This window comes from Anolis carolinensis, chromosome 1 (genome assembly GCF_035594765.1).
Source record: "Anolis carolinensis isolate JA03-04 chromosome 1, rAnoCar3.1.pri, whole genome shotgun sequence".
Classification (NCBI taxonomy): Eukaryota; Metazoa; Chordata; class Lepidosauria; order Squamata; family Dactyloidae; genus Anolis; species Anolis carolinensis.
Window position 1 is genome coordinate 291346632 of NC_085841.1, and position 16436 is coordinate 291363067.

The following is a 16436-nucleotide window of genomic DNA, read 5'->3' on the forward strand; positions in this document are numbered from 1 at the left end:
TCATTGATTCATCAATGGTTTTAATTCTATAGTTTATAAGCCACCTGGAAACTCAGTATTAGAAAAAAAAGATGGGAAAATTAATGAATACAGTATTATAACTAGTAGTAGTACTGTGCACTTAAATTGCTCTAGTTTTATTTTATTTATAAAATTCTATCATTGATAGCTACTGTGAGTGTCATTCTTTCATAGAAAGATGGAGCATAATCTAAAAAATAAACAAACAGGCAGCTATTATGTCACTGTCATATCAAGTAGTCACTTATTTTTTCCATTTGCAAATAGTACAAATGTGCATTGGCTAGGTGAATACTTGAAGAAACCATCCTTGGAGATAGAGAACTCTTACTGTAGTAGGTTAACTAAACATCACCATTCTACTCCCATAACATATATTATATATTCAGGAGTCCCTGGTAGCACAGTGGGTTAAACCCTTGTTGGAGGTTGGAGGTTTGAATCCAGAGAGAGTGGGTAAGATCCCTCTGTCAGCTCCAGTTTCACATGTGGGGACATGCGAGAAGACTCTCACCAGGATGGTAAAACATCAAACATCCAGGCATCCCCTGGACAACGTCCTTGCAGACGGCCAATTCTCTCACACCAGAAGCGACTTGCAGTTTCTCAAGTCGCTCCTGACACGAATAATAATAATAATAATAATAATAATAATAATAATAATAATAATAATAAAATTCAGACATATATGCCCCACACTGGAATGGATAATTAGGTCACAACACATTAATGGCCAATGTTCTGCACAGATGGTCATAAATTGTGTAGGGTGGATTAGAATAACTGAATAACTATACTGAAAAGCTAAGAAGAACCACTTTTTCCATATGGGAAATGCACAGATTCTTGTACTTCTGCTCCATGCCAAGTTTGGATTGATATGTATGTTCTATCCTGCCAACACATTCAATGGGCAGCTTAACAAACTCCACATATGCTTGTTGAAACATCAATTTTGAATGTATTTCCTCAAACAATGCAAATGTATGAATGTAATTATCCAAATATATGAATTTCTAAAGGCATTTTGTTCTAAAATATTTGGACAATGCACTTTGGTACATCACAAGACAAGAAATCTTGTGCAAAAATTTAAGAAGTGTGAAATTTGAGGAGTACTTGTGTTCCAATCCACACATTACTTTGAGTACATGGAGGCACAAATAATGTCAATGTGCAGCAGAATCCATAAAGTTTTAATTCCTTGAACATCCATGCTCCACAAAATGTAGTTAACATTGTTCAGAACTGGGACTCTGTTTACGGACATAGCCTAGACAAGACCCTTCCTGGGTTCCTTTTCTTGGTCACGCTAGAGAAATCAAGAAACTGGCATGCAAATCAGCAATTTTATTTCTGCACTTAACACCTGGCATGGTTTGGGCTTCTAGATGTTGATCTGTACAAATTATCCCGTGGTGTTCCCTTCCTTCCCCCAACTGCTTTCAAACAATCTTTCTGCACTTCTTAACAGGACAAAAATCTCTCGCATGGGAACAGTGGATGCGTTATTGGAGTTGTTTTTTGTACATAACAAGGTTGTGTTGCAGGCATTCCAATCCCTTAATTATTATCCTTGACCTTGGGAAAAAATAACCGAAAATAACAACCCCAGTGAGATGAAGCAGCTTTGCAATTACATTGCATAATGTTGTCACACGAAGGGGGTTGTCAGGGAGATAATGGTAAACACCAGCCTTGGTTCTGTCTGAAAAATAATTGGAGTCTGCTCCCTTTGTGGCTGGTGGAAAGAAGCAAAATGGAAGAGTAAATTAGCAGTTACTGAAGACATTAGCAACAACGTGGTACTTACCAGTGACCAGAACACTGCCTGCCTTTAACTACTGTGGCATGAAATTGCCTGGGTTCTTTTTTAATGACAGCCAAATTTTCAAATGGACAGCCTTTCAATTTAAGCAACCTGAAAAGCCGCTTGCCGTATGTGCTTTGTCTCTCATGCTGTTATTTACAGTGGCAACCACATCTAGGGCATCATTCGACGGAGATTTCATTACCGCCCAGAATATAAAGAGAGATGTGACTGGGATGGTTAACATGCATGATTATAGGGACTAACATTTTCATTTCAGTCCGACTGGATGTTTCATGCTTTGAGGTCAGGCACTGCCCCAGAGGGAAGAATTGAGCTCTTGGCAATTCCCGGTTATTTTGCCTTCTTGCTTTCTCCCTAATTGCTGCCGCACAACACCTGTTTCATCTCGAGAGACCCTCTCCAGCTGTTGTTGGTGCCACCACTCTGCTCTGACAGCAAAGAAAAAGGAATGCTGTGTGCATACCAAAGATGGTTGTAAGGACCTATGTAAGATCTCTCTGTGTGAAGCAGAATTGGGAACTTTCCTAGCAATACTTGAATGTCTACAGGCACTCAGAGGCTGAATCCACGCTTAGGGACATATCTCAGCTACAGTGTGCAATACCCTCCCTGGTTTGACCCCAATAATATCTGCTGCTGCTGCTCAGCCGTTTAGTTGTCTCCGACTCTTCATGACCTCATGGACCAGTCCACGCCAGAGCTCCCTGTCGGCCGTCACCACCCCCAGTTCCCTCAACGTCAAGCCAGTCACTTCAAGGATACCGTCCATCCATCTTGCCCTTGGTTGGCCTCTCTTCCTTTTTCCTTTCATTTCCCCCAGCATCGTGATCTTTTCCAAGCTTTCCTGTCTCCTCATGATGTGGCCACACTCACCTATTTTAATCCAAACTCAAATTGATTTTGAAAGGCATACAGTTCCCCCATCCTGAGGTCACCTCAATACAAAAGGGCATTTCTACATGATCAGGCAAGCACTGTATCTGATTTTAGGCCAGAGGACCACAGTGGCTGTGGGGTTTTCTTTCCCAGAATGCATGCAGATAGAAGTATATTTGCATATACAGTAGAGTCTCACTTATCCAACAATCACTTATCCAACATTCTGGATTATCCAATGGATTTTTGTAGTCAATGTTTTCAATATATTGTGATATTTTGGTGCTAAATTCATAAATACACTAATTACTACATAGCATTAAAGTGTAATGAACTACTTTTTCTGTCAAATTTGTTGTATAATATGATGTTTTAATGCTTAATTTATAAAATCATAACCTATTTTGATGTCTAATAGGCTTTTTCTTAATCTCTCCTTATTATCCAACATATTCGCTTATCCAACGTTCTGCCAACCCGTTTATGTTGGATAAGTGAGACTCTACTGTATTTGCAAATCAAATCAACCAATCACATCAACCAATAGAATTTGTTTTCTTGACTAACCACTTGTACTCCCATTGGATGAGTTGCCTTACTCCGCTTTCTGTAACTCCACAACCTCTCTATCATGGCAGCATTTTGCCGGCACTTTGCCTTGAGTTTGGTGGGAGCGGCTTGCAAGGCCTCGTCTTCTTCCCGAATAATCCTTGATCTGCATAGCAAGGTTTCCAAAACAAAAGTGCTCTCTCTGCTCTCTGTTTCGTGAGAGAATTAAATGCCTCCCCATTCAGTCTAGGCCACAAACTTCAAAGTTTCCCTACTTACTGGGGCATAAGGATGGGAAGAGGATTGGACAGGGGAGTGAGAAGACAAAGTTCTATGGGCCAGATGGAGGCAGCAAGGCATGGAAGAGACAAGCAGAGAGCTGCCTCCGAAGGACCAACTGCTCCTTCCTGCTCTCCTGTGCATGGCTGGGCACCTCTAACCCCCATAACTGTAACGTAAAGGTAAAGGTTTCCCCTTGACATTAAGTCTAGTTGTGTCCGACTCTGGCGGTTGTTATTCATCTCCATTTCTAAGCTGAAGAGCCGGTGTTGACCTTAGATGCCTCTAAAATCATGTGGCCGGCATGACTACATGGAGTGCTGTTACCTTCCTGCCGGAGTGGTACTTATTGATATACTCACATTTGCATGTTTTTGAACGGATAGGCTGGCAGAAGCTAGGGCTAACAGTGGGAACTCACCCTGTTCCCCAGATTTGAATTGCCGATCTTTCAGTCAGAGACCAAATGAAATTTCCTAGCATCTCTCATCAGGACTCAGTGGCACACTTTTGCATTAATGCATTGTTATTTATTCAAGTGTTCAATAACATCTCACTTGCAACTAATTAATTTCCTCAGTTGCTGTGTTATACTATATTACAATTGTGATTTAACATGGCATTAACTTTACACCTTTGCAGTGTCAGGATAACTTTTATTTTTGTTGGACTATAACTCCCAGCATTCCTTATTGGTGTAGATGGAAGATACTGTTCCTTGTCTGGAGAGACCTACTTTGCTACTTGTATGCCTTAATGAAATGGCTTATACTGTGTCTCTCATGCAACAATGAAGTGGACAAGAAGAGAGTATATTTTGTATCACATGTTAGTGACTTAAAGCAGTGACATTTTCTAAATTAACTATTAAAATTAATTTAAGGTTATTAAATTACGTAATTTTAAAATGTATTTAATTATGTTTGGAGGGAAAAACAAAAGTAAAGAGTCTGTAGTATATTGGTATCTTACTACATGTTGGGCATCCCTTATCTAAAATTCCAAAATACTCTGAAATCCAAAGTTGTCCACATGTGTGCTGAGATACTCACACTTTTGCTTTCTGATGTTTCATAGTGCACAAATTTTCATTCATGCAGAAAATTATTTTTAAAATGTGTATTAAATTATCTTCAAGCCATGTGTGTAAGGTATACATGAAACATCAATGAATTTCCTGTTTGGACTTGGGTCCCATCTCCAAAATATTATGTACATATATGCACCCTCCCTATTCAACTTGTACGCAGAACACATCGTGTGACATGCGGGCCTTGACAAATCCAAGGATGGAGTTAAAATTGCTGGAAGAAACATTAACAACCTTAGATATGCAGATGATAGCACTCTGATGGCTGAAAGTGAAGAGGAGCTGAGGAGCCTTATCACCAAGGTGAAAGAAGAAAGCACAAAAGCTGGGTTACAGTTAAACATCAAGAAAACCAAGATTATGGCAACCAGAATGATTGATAACTAGCAAATAGAGGGAAAGAACGTGGAGGCAGTGACAGACTTTATATTTCTAGGCACTAAGATCACTGCAGATGCAGACTGCAGCCAGGAAATCAGAAGACGTCTACTTCTTGGGAGGAGAGAAATGGCCAACCTTGATAAAATAGTGAAAAGCAGAGACATCTTATTGGCAACGAAGTTCCGCATAGTTAAAGCAATGGTGTTCCCCATAGTCACCTATGGTGGTGAGAGCTGGACCATAAGGAAGGCTGAGCGAAGGAAGACAGATCCTTTTGAACTTTGGTGCTGGAGGAAAATCCTGAGAATGCCTTGGACTGCAAGAAGATCCAACTAGTCCATCCTCCAGGAAATAATGCCCGGCTGCTCACTGGAGGGATGGATATTAGAAGCAAAGATGAAGTATTTTGGCCGCATAATGAGAAGACAGGAAAGCTTGGGGAAGAGAATGATGCTGGGGAAAATGGAAGGAAAAAGGAAGAGAGGCCGACCAAGGGCAAGATGGATGGACGGTATCCTTGAAGTGACTGGCTTGACCTTGAAGGAGCTGGGGGCGGTGACAGCCAACAGGAAGTTCTGGCGTGGACTGGTCCATGAGGTCACGAAGAGTCGGAAACGACTGCGTGAATGAAGAAAACATATATCCAAATACAAATATTCCAAAATCTGGAAAAAAAAATCCAAGATCTCAAACATTTCTGATCCAAGCATTTCAAATAAGGGAAATCTGTACCAATGAGCCTTGGAACTATAACTGCAACTAATTATTTTTTTGAAAAGGTAATTTTCTAAACTCTAGTTGCTAACTCTTCATAGAGTTACAAATGTTTACAAATGCCATGGAAATCTTTGTCGGTTGTGTTCCTCTCTTGGAGTTTTATAGTCTCAAAAAAGAGAGAGAGGGGGTCTTTTAATAGAAGCATTCGCTTTGATTTGGCTTACTGCTTGCAGGACAAAAGGCCTAAGAGCAGTCTAAGCTAATTATAAGATTATCAGAAGTTAGACATCCATGGGAGATAAACGGTTGGGCATTTCAGTCAAAATGACAGCCCCGTATGTTAACTTTATCACAAAGAATAAAAATTGCCAGGTAGTGCAAAAGAAATGCAGCACCAATCTCCTCCAGCCGGAGAGAGGCATTCTCTTTTGTCAGATGTACGTAGAAGGAGTAATGGTTTGCCCAGAAGCACTCCATGGAACCGAATGCTAGGGGAACTCCATTTGGCCTGTACTTAACAACAGTTTATCTAGTGAAATGGTAAAATCTGATATATAGAACAACAAACTTAAACTTCACACAATCGCCAAGCCACATACAGCTCACAAATGGGTTGCTGGGATAGGTGGTAACAAAAGCTACCATATTTACTTGAGTGTAATGCTCACCTTTTTTTTTTTGGTGCTAAATTACATTGCCAAAATTGAGGTGTGCATTAGATTCCATGATGTATTAGAATTGCAGGCATAAACCCCAGAAGCAGGAAAAGGAGGCAGTGTGTGTGTGTTTGTGAAGAGGCTGTTTCCTAGTGATGGCAGCAGCTTCAGGGATTTGTGGTGCCCAATGAGGAGAAGCACCGCTGATGACCAGTTGTTCCTGATACTTAGCCTTGGGTCTCTCGCCTATCCCCACCCAACCCACCTAGGCTCAGTCCCATGCAGTTCCCAACTGCCCTCATTCATGTGGCCTTCAAAACCTCCCCCTTGGTTTTGAATGCCTTATAAAGGAGGCCAGTTGGGAATCGTGCGAGACTACTTCACCAGTTTCGGTCTGACAGAGGTACATGGTTCCCCAAATGATCTCATTCATGATGCCTGCCTGCCTCATTTGTATCCCACTCTTCTCTTGAAACTGGAGGCAGCTACTATGCCTTTCATGGTTGTCCAGAAGGGAGAATTTCAGCAGGTCTTGTTTGTTAAGCAACATCTGCTGAAAATGCCTTTGCTACCCACCCGTGAAAGATAAGGGAGCTGTCTCCAGTTTTCACTCTTGTAAACCTAGTTGCAGCATGCAACCTTCAATTTCTGGTTTTTTCCCTAGGAATGCCCACTCAGTGAGAAGTTGGGAGTCACCTTCATTACTTTTTTGAACAACAAAAGGGGCAATGGCATTCTTTTAGCAAAATAGCACAATGGGTGGTAGCATAGCTACTTTTCATCCTAAAATGCTTTTTTTGCATTATTTTATCTTATTTTGCATCACTGTAGATTTGATCAAACAAAAAAACCTGAAAATAACAAAAAAGTAACATATTTGCAACAAACTATGCATCAAATAACAAGTGAAAGCTGCCATCAATGGAATAATTATAAGTATCAGCTAAACTGTGTTGTTTAAAACCTCTTTAAAATTGAGTAACCCACTCCCTCTATCAGAATGCATCTCCCTAGTGTTTCCCTGTGGAACTGCCCGAACTCCTCCCTAAAATTTATGTCATTCTCAAATTTTAGACTGAAAGTCCAAGTCCAGGAATGCAACCCTGACATGAATTGATACCTACCTGTATTATAAATAGAATAGAAAAGCAATGCTTCTACCTGAATAGAAAATCAGTGCGTCTCAAATTATTGGGAAGGACTGGAACCAATGTCCAGTGTGCCTCCTGGAGAAGTCCATTTGTCAACATGCAACAGTTCTTCAAAGGGGCTACGGTAGCACAGCAGGTTAAACTGCTAGCTGCAGGAAATCTGCTGATCAGAGGGTTGGCAGTTCGAAGCTGCGAGTTGGGGTGAGCTCCCATTGTTAGCCCTAGCTTCTGTGAGTAGATCAATAGGTAACGCCTTGGCAGAAAGGTAAAAGGGTGCCTCATGCAGACATGCCGGCAACACGATTGGAAATGTTTACAGACAATAGGCTCCTTGGCATGGAAAAACGGAACAATAGCAGCTATGAGTCCCTCCGGGGAGATAAAACGGAATATAAATAAAGTATATTATTATTATTATTATTATTATTATTATTATTATTATTATTATTATTATGCGAATGAACAGACACAACATTGGTCAGAATCACTTAAAATTAGTGTCACTTAAAAAAAAAAACTCCCCAGGCAAACAAAAAGGTTTTGAGCTGGTGCCAAAACAACTGTAGCATTGGCACGAGTTGTATTTCTGTGGGGAGGATTTTCTATCGTTCCAAACAGAAGTGTGTTCTCTTCCAAAGAAAAAAGGACACATGGCTACCCTAGGGGCTCAGAGACTATGTTTGGTTTAATAATCTCAATATTTACAAGGCTTTCATAGATTGATGTAATTCAAGCACAATGATGGTTGGTGACTTTCAACCCAGTTGAGAGATGAATTTGCTCTGGGTTTTCATTCACACTTTAAATGACCTAAGGCCCCTTCTACACTGCTATATAAAATCCAGATTATCTGCTTCGAAATGGATTATATGGCAGTGTAGATTCCTATACTCCAGTTTAAAGCAGATAATCTGGGATCAGATCCTGGGATATAGAGCAGTGTAGTCAAAATAGGTTCAGCACCTTAAACAGCTCTTTTAATTTCTGGGCTAAAACCTGAAGTGGATTAATTACTATTGACTTGGAAGGTGGTAGCTCCCACTGGTCATTGTGGATGGTGATGAAATTGACAAGGAGGAAAGTGCAGGTCCACAACTGGAGGCATATTCCTGTCATTTTCTGTTGTACTTTATTGTGCTGCCACTATTTAAAATTTAAAGAGTAAAGCAAAGTGAAGTCCAATATAAAATTACAGGATTTTAAAAAATCCACCCATGGCAATTCTCTGATCACTTTGAGGTCTGATTGCTTCTACTTTCCAGTGACACCAAGCAAGACAAGTCTTTTCATACTCCAAACGTACCCCTAATCTAGAGATAGCCTAGTGGTAAATTATGCTCCACAACTTGATGTGAATAATCATGGAGTAAGGAGACCATTTTAAACAGCCACCAGGGCAAGATAAATAATTGTATGGTTCTGAACATCCCGAGGATCCTAACTGTTCAGACTCATGGCCTGGACACAATTTCCTATTTTTCCTTGTTACTGCAAGATCACTCAAGGTTGAACCAATTCTAAATCCACCCTTATTGTTATCTGGAAACACAAATCCTTTCTACTCAGATTAGTCACAATTCTGGGCCTTTTCATTGATTGGCTGCATGATTTCTTTGGTTTGATCTTCCTGACCCTTATTCCTACAGCCCTCATTCTCCTTTTGCTTTGCCTTCCCAAATAGTGACTTCTTCTTCCGCCAAGGTAATTTGCCTCACAACTGCAGTGCATAGGTAAAACTTCTACTTGATAAGAGAGATGTCAAACCTTCAATCAGCAAAGCTGGATTGGGGGACAGGTCAATACTTTTATTTGGATAGATTACTTTTGCAAGTTTATTTTAAGGAGAACTAGGACAACTCCATGTGTGCCATCTTGAGTTTATTTGACTGAAACTATGAATATATAGAAGCAGGAACTGTAGTAGTAACAGTAACAATAAGCCACTATCATTGCCAACATCATCATCATCATCATCCAGTTATCTGCAGTCACAACTCTGGCTGATTTGGGTTCTTGACAAGAAATGATAGAGGTACCTGTTGGTTCCATAGCACCAACATCCTACATGTTATGTAGATCAGTTCTGGATAGATCAGTTTTGCAAAACTAATCTGTCCAGCAAGATCTATATTATATGATGTTAACCCTTGCATAACATTTAGCCAATCCACAGAAGATCCAAGTGTGTAAAATTGATCTTAGATTAAGCCCTAGTAATAAAAAGTATATTAGCAGCCTAAGCAACCTACATTCAGAAAGGACATCTGTTATTAATACATTAAGACTCATATTTTGTCACAATCAAGTTTACTCCACCAAAGGCAGGAATGTTTAAAGGAAATAAATTTACTCTAGCCTTGTGGCTGTGGGGCTAACAGTAGAATTTGGCTCAAGAAGATTTAAAGATAAATCCCACTCTAAATTATTGATGCCTCTTTGAGGAGAAAATACTTACAATAGCTGGGTACTTTTTGGAATGGATAGCATCATTATGTCAGGCCACTCTTCTTTTTGACTTATTTAATCAAATCCTTGCATTGTAATCAGCTCTGATTCTAAGCTTCTATCTGTAAAGAACAGAATAAGCTTAGAAAATAAAATGATTTGACATGTTGTTTCCTTCCTCATTTCTGCACTGGTTTAATTTGTTTCACAATGTCTTGTGATGCCTATTTCTTCAGAAAGGTATTAGTGAATGTTTGTAGTGTTCTGTTCAACAGTTTATTAGGATTCTTTAGCAAGATTGTTTTGGGATAAAAATATTTGGGACAAAACAGTGTTTGCAAAGTCACTTTTGGGGTGGAAAAATGTTGTCATGTTTTACTCAAGATGGGAACTTCACACATCAAGCATACAAACTTCAGCATACCTGCAAATATATAGAACTTTGTTCAGCTAACTTACCCAGTGATGTTATGTCTGAGTGCTATGTGGATCATGACTGAATAAGAGTCATAGATAAGACTATGGGAATATAGAGCCAGGAACCAATAGTAGACACCCACTGCTGAAAGGGCAAAATCCAACAGAAGCGGGAAGGTGTTAATCCACTCATTCCACTGTAACCAACTGTACCCCCAACTCCCTAACATTAACTTTGGAAGGCCGGAAAACCATCCAGAGCTGTTTTTGGGTTTTCAGACTGCTGAAAGGGGCAGAAACTTTATGTTGTAACTACTAGTGTAATTATAGCTAGGGGCTTCTATGTCACTTGGGCTCTACCTTTGCTCCAGGGCTTTGCTGTTGATATTGAATCCTTAGTTTGTAATGACTTTAAGACCTGTCTAAGTCCTCCAATGTAATTCTACGATATGCTTTCAACTTAAGTATAGTCAAAATATAAGGTTGACTATTATCAACTATTTCAGGTATCCAACATATCCTGTATGAATATGGCAACTGTACTGTATCAAATACCATTTCCTTCCAGGAGCTCCTGTCCTAGAATGATAATAATATAATAATAACGCTTACCCACCTCTCCTTGCGGCTTGAAGCAGGTTACAACATAGTTAAAACACATAATTTATTTATTTATTATTTATTTGCGACATTTATATACCGCCCTTCTCACCCCGAAGGGGACTCAGGGCGGTTTACAAGTATATATACATACATTATATTATACAACTATATCGCAATATTATTAGTAATATTGCATGTAATATAAATATACAATTATAATAGTCAATTATAATTATTATTACATTGTATTACATCATAATATTATTATTAATATTACATGTATATACAATGTATTATAATATTAGTGTAGTATAATATTATTATATATCATTATATCATTAAATTGATATAGGAGACATGGTGGAAAGATGTCTTCCCGGCCCCTTCATTCTGCTCCAGATATAAAACTAGCATAGCATGTTATTGTGGATAGGGGCCTCTAGCTGATGTAAAAAGACAAGATGGAAGTCTCTTCATAGCCCCCGCTTAGCTCTGGCACCCGAGCGTCAGTTGGAGATGGTGGGAGGGGCCTCAGCTGATGTAAAAAGACAAGATGGAAGTCTCTTCATGGCCCCCGCTTAGCTCTGGCACCCGAGCGTCAGTTGGAGATGCTGGGAGGGGCCTCTAGCTGATGTAAAAAGACAAGATGGAAGTCTCTTCATGGCCCCCTCTTAGCTCTGGCACCCGAGCGTCAGTTGGAGATGGTGGGAGGGGCCTCAGCTGATGTAAAAAGACAAGATGGAAGTCTCTTCATGGCCCCCTCTTAGCTCTGGCACCCGAGTGTCAGTTGGAGATGGTGGGAGGGGCCTCAGCTGATATAAAAAGACAAGATGGAAGTCTCTTCATGGCCTCCGCTTAGCTCTGGCACCCGAGCGTCAGTTGGAGATGCTGGGAGGGGCCTCAGCTGATGTAAAAAGACAAGATGGAAGTCTCTTCATGGCCCCCTCTTAGCTCTGGCACCCGAGCGTCAGTTGGAGATGGTGGGAGGGGCCTCAGCTGATGTAAAAAGACAAGATGGAAGTCTCTTCATGGCCCCCTCTTAGCTCTGGCACCCGAGCGTCAGTTGGAGATGGTGGGAGGGGCCTCAGCTGATGTAAAAAGACAAGATGGAAGTCTCTTCATGGCCCCCGCTTAGCTCTGGCACCCGAGCGTCAGTTGGAGATGGTGGGAGGGGCCTCAGCTGATGTAAAAAGACAAGATGGAAGTCTCTTCATGGCCCCCTCTTAGCTCTGGCACCCGAGCGTCAGTTGGAGATGGTGGGAGGGGCCTCAGCTGATGTAAAAAGACAAGATGGAAGTCTCTTCATGGCCCCCTCTTAGCTCTGGCACCCGAGCGTCAGTTGGAGATGGTGGGAGGGGCCTCAGCTGATGTAAAAAGACAAGATGGAAGTCTCTTCATGGCCCCCTCTTAGCTCTGGCACCCGAGCGTCAGTTGGAGATGGTGGGAGGGGCCTCAGCTGATGTAAAAAGACAAGATGGAAGTCTCTTCATGGCCCCCTCTTAGCTCTGGCACCCGGGCGTCAGTTGGAGATGGTGGGAGGGGCCTCAGCTGATGTAAAAAGACAAGATGGAAGTCTCTTCATGGCCCCCTCTTAGCTCTGGCACCCGAGTGTCAGTTGGAGATGGTGGGAGGGGCCTCAGCTGATGTAAAAAGACAAGATGGAAGTCTCTTCATGGCCCCCTCTTAGCTCTGGCACCCGAGCGTCAGTTGGAGATGGTGGGAGGGGCCACAGCTGATGTAAAAAGACAAGATGGAAGTCTCTTCATGGCCCCCTCTTAGCTCTGGCACCCGAGCGTCAGTTGGAGATGGTGGGAGGGGCCTCAGCTGATGTAAAAAGACAAGATGGAAGTCTCTTCATGGCCCCCTCTTAGCTCTGGCACCCGAGCGTCAGTTGGAGATGGTGGGAGGGGCCTCAGCTGATGTAAAAAGACAAGATGGAGGTCTCTTCATGGCCCCCTCTTAGCTCTGGCACCCGAGCGTCAGTTGGAGATGGTGGGAGGGGCCTCAGCTGATGTAAAAAGACAAGATGGAAGTCTCTTCATGGCCCCCTCTTAGCTCTGGCACCCGAGCGTCAGTTGGAGATGCTGGGAGGGGCCTCAGCTGATGTAAAAAGACAAGATGGAAGTCTCTTCATGGCCCCCTCTTAGCTCTGGCACCCGAGCGTCAGTTGGAGATGGTGGGAGGGGCCTCAGCTGATGTAAAAAGACAAGATGGAAGTCTCTTCATGGCCCCCTCTTAGCTCTGGCACCCGAGCGTCAGTTGGAGATGGTGGGAGGGGCCTCAGCTGATGTAAAAAGACAAGATGGAAGTCTCTTCATGGCCCCCTCTTAGCTCTGGCACCCGAGCGTCAGTTGGAGATGGTGGGAGGGGCCTCAGCTGATGTAAAAAGACAAGATGGAAGTCTCTTCATGGCCCCCTCTTAGCTCTGGCACCCGAGCGTCAGTTGGAGATGGTGGGAGGGGCCTCAGCTGATGTAAAAAGACAAGATGGAAGTCTCTTCATGGCCCCCTCTTAGCTCTGGCACCCGAGCGTCAGTTGGAGATGGTGGGAGGGGCCTCAGCTGATGTAAAAAGACAAGATGGAAGTCTCTTCATGGCCCCCTCTTAGCTCTGGCACCCGAGCGTCAGTTGGAGATGGTGGGAGGGGCCTCAGCTGATGTAAAAAGACAAGATGGAAGTCTCTTCATGGCCCCCTCTTAGCTCTGGCACCCGAGCGTCAGTTGGAGATGGTGGGAGGGGCCTCAGCTGATGTAAAAAGACAAGATGGAAGTCTCTTCATGGCCCCCTCTTAGCTCTGGCACCCGAGCGTCAGTTGGAGATGGTGGGAGGGGCCTCAGCTGATGTAAAAAGACAAGATGGAAGTCTCTTCATGGCCCCCTCTTAGCTCTGGCACCCGAGCGTCAGTTGGAGATGGTGGGAGGGGCCTCAGCTGATGTAAAAAGACAAGATGGAAGTCTCTTCATGGCCCCCTCTTAGCTCTGGCACCCGAGCGTCAGTTGGAGATGGTGGGAGGGGCCTCAGCTGATGTAAAAAGACAAGATGGAAGTCTCTTCATGGCCCCCTCTTAGCTCTGGCACCCGAGTGTCAGTTGGAGATGGTGGGAGGGGCCTCAGCTGATGTAAAAAGACAAGATGGAAGTCTCTTCATGGCCCCCTCTTAGCTCTGGCACCCGAGCGTCAGTTGGAGATGGTGGGAGGGGCCTCAGCTGATGTAAAAAGACAAGATGGAAGTCTCTTCATGGCCCCCGCTTAGCTCTGGCACCCGAGCGTCAGTTGGAGATGGTGGGAGGGGCCTCAGCTGATGTAAAAAGACAAGATGGAAGTTTCTTCATGGCCCCCTCTTAGCTTTGGCACCCGAGCGTCAGTTGGAGATGGTGGGAGGGGCCTCAGCTGATGTAAAAAGACAAGATGGAAGTCTCTTCATGGCCCCCTCTTAGCTCTGGCACCCGAGCGTCAGTTGGAGATGGTGGGAGGGGCCTCAGCTGATGTAAAAAGACAAGATGGAAGTCTTTTCATGGCCCCCGCTTAGCTCTGGCACATAATCATCGTAAAGATTCTATAAATACATATATTAAAATGTACATATTAAAATGTATTTCTATAAAACACATATTAAAATACACAGAACAAAGATTAAAACACAGGACACACGTTTAAAATTCATGATTAAAACTGGCTGGGTAGGCCTGCCAAAAGAAATAGGTCTTTAGATGAGTTTCAAATTCCGACAGCTCATTTAGCTGTTGGAGAGCTTCCAGCAGGTCATTCCACAGTCTTGGGGCAGCCGATGAAAAGGTCCTCTGGGTGATCTGGGTGGTCGCCAGTTGGGTTCTGGCTGGTTAGAGTAGCTGCACCACAGAGGACCTAAGCGTGATGGTGGTAGTATACTCATGTTCTCTGCTGGCACTCTAGTATGAACAAACAATATTTTATATCAGCAAAACAATACTTGAATGTTCTTCATTCTTTAATTATTATTTATTATTATTTATTTAATTATTAATTATTATTTCATTGGCAACATATCTCAGATAAGATTATCAAAGAAAATAAATAAGTAATTCAAGTAACAGAACTGAAAGGAGCTATGCCCAATTAACAGGGACATGATGGAAAATGTAATCTCTATTTTAAGACAGGAAAAGAGAGATTTTATTTACCTCTTGTATGCACATTCCTCTTCTTTTTCCAGGTGCATGAATGATATTTTTCCCCAGTTTACCAATGTCCTATGGTAAGAATATACTTCTGATTATCTTGTAGAGATTATACAAAGGAAATAGCTGTGTACACTCAAACACTTCCCCTTTTTGGAGTACAAAATCCTCTTTGATTTATGACGGGTATGAGATAGAGGACAGGATATCTAGTTTCTACCATAATCAAGAAAGACATTAAGGAAATATCTATATGCCTTCAACTATAAAGATATGTATTTAAACTGAGAATATTCTATAGTATGCTTGACCCAAGTAGAAAAGAAACATGTTTTATTCTGACCAGCTGCCTTTCTTCAGCCATTACCTTCCAATGCAGTAAACAGTGAGTACAATTACATGGGAAACCTTACATAATGTGGTCTGAAATGGGAATTGCACCCTAGTATGCACCCTTCTTATTTTGCTTCTAATTAACATGTTTTGCTGAAGTTTGCAATACTTCAAAAATCTGCAAAATATATTTTGCAGTGGAGGGAAAATATGTGTTTTGTATACACCGTGAGAAGCTATTTTACTACAATCGTCCTTCATACATCCTAAAAGCAAACATCTACTTCCAGTTTTAAACTGAGAAATGAAGTGGAACTAGAGGCTCATCTTCTGAGGGAATAGTTTATCAATGACTATTAGTCATGACGACAAAACAGAATTGGCTTGTTCAGAAACAGTTGTCTTTTGTTGTATGTTAATGACAAATGAAATGAAACTGCAATGCCAGATTTATTAATTTACAATTTAGATAAATTAGGTGAAGGGCATCAGATTATGAGGTTTCTAAATACAAATACTAAATATCAAAATTTACATAATTCACGTTTTTCTGGCAATGCTAATAAGATATCTTAAGCATCACATAATTTAGGAGATTTGATGTCTTAATTTAGCCCTACAGAAATTCAGTAAGTTTGACAGAAAAGACAAACTGTTATGATGTTCCCACTGCACCATACCTTTGGAGGATTAACAAACAAAGAAGACTAGTATGCCAGTGAATATTAGGCACTGAGGAACAGCAATGGGAGGGCACAATCTAGTTGGACACCTGGTCCAGATGTTAGTTTAGATCAGGCTTGCCCAACCTGGCTCTTGTAAAGGGGCAATATTAAACAAAACTTGTGTGTGCCACCTCTCCTCCACCCCATCCTTGCCTGCCGAAAAGGAAGCCCTGACTCTTCATCAGCCTCGGGCTGTTCCTTGGA

General features: G+C 41.9%; 1 long non-coding RNA gene across 1 annotated transcript; it reads right to left on the reverse strand.

The window, feature by feature from the left end:
- Window positions 1–11066: 11066 nt before the first annotated feature.
- Window positions 11067–15372, reverse strand: LOC134295424 (uncharacterized). Its single transcript, XR_010001989.1, has 2 exons — window positions 15178–15372; window positions 11067–14573 (listed from the first exon to the last, which is right to left on the reverse strand). It is a non-coding gene; the product is annotated as an uncharacterized LOC134295424 (long non-coding RNA).
- Between the last annotated feature and the right edge of the window lie 1064 nt (window positions 15373–16436).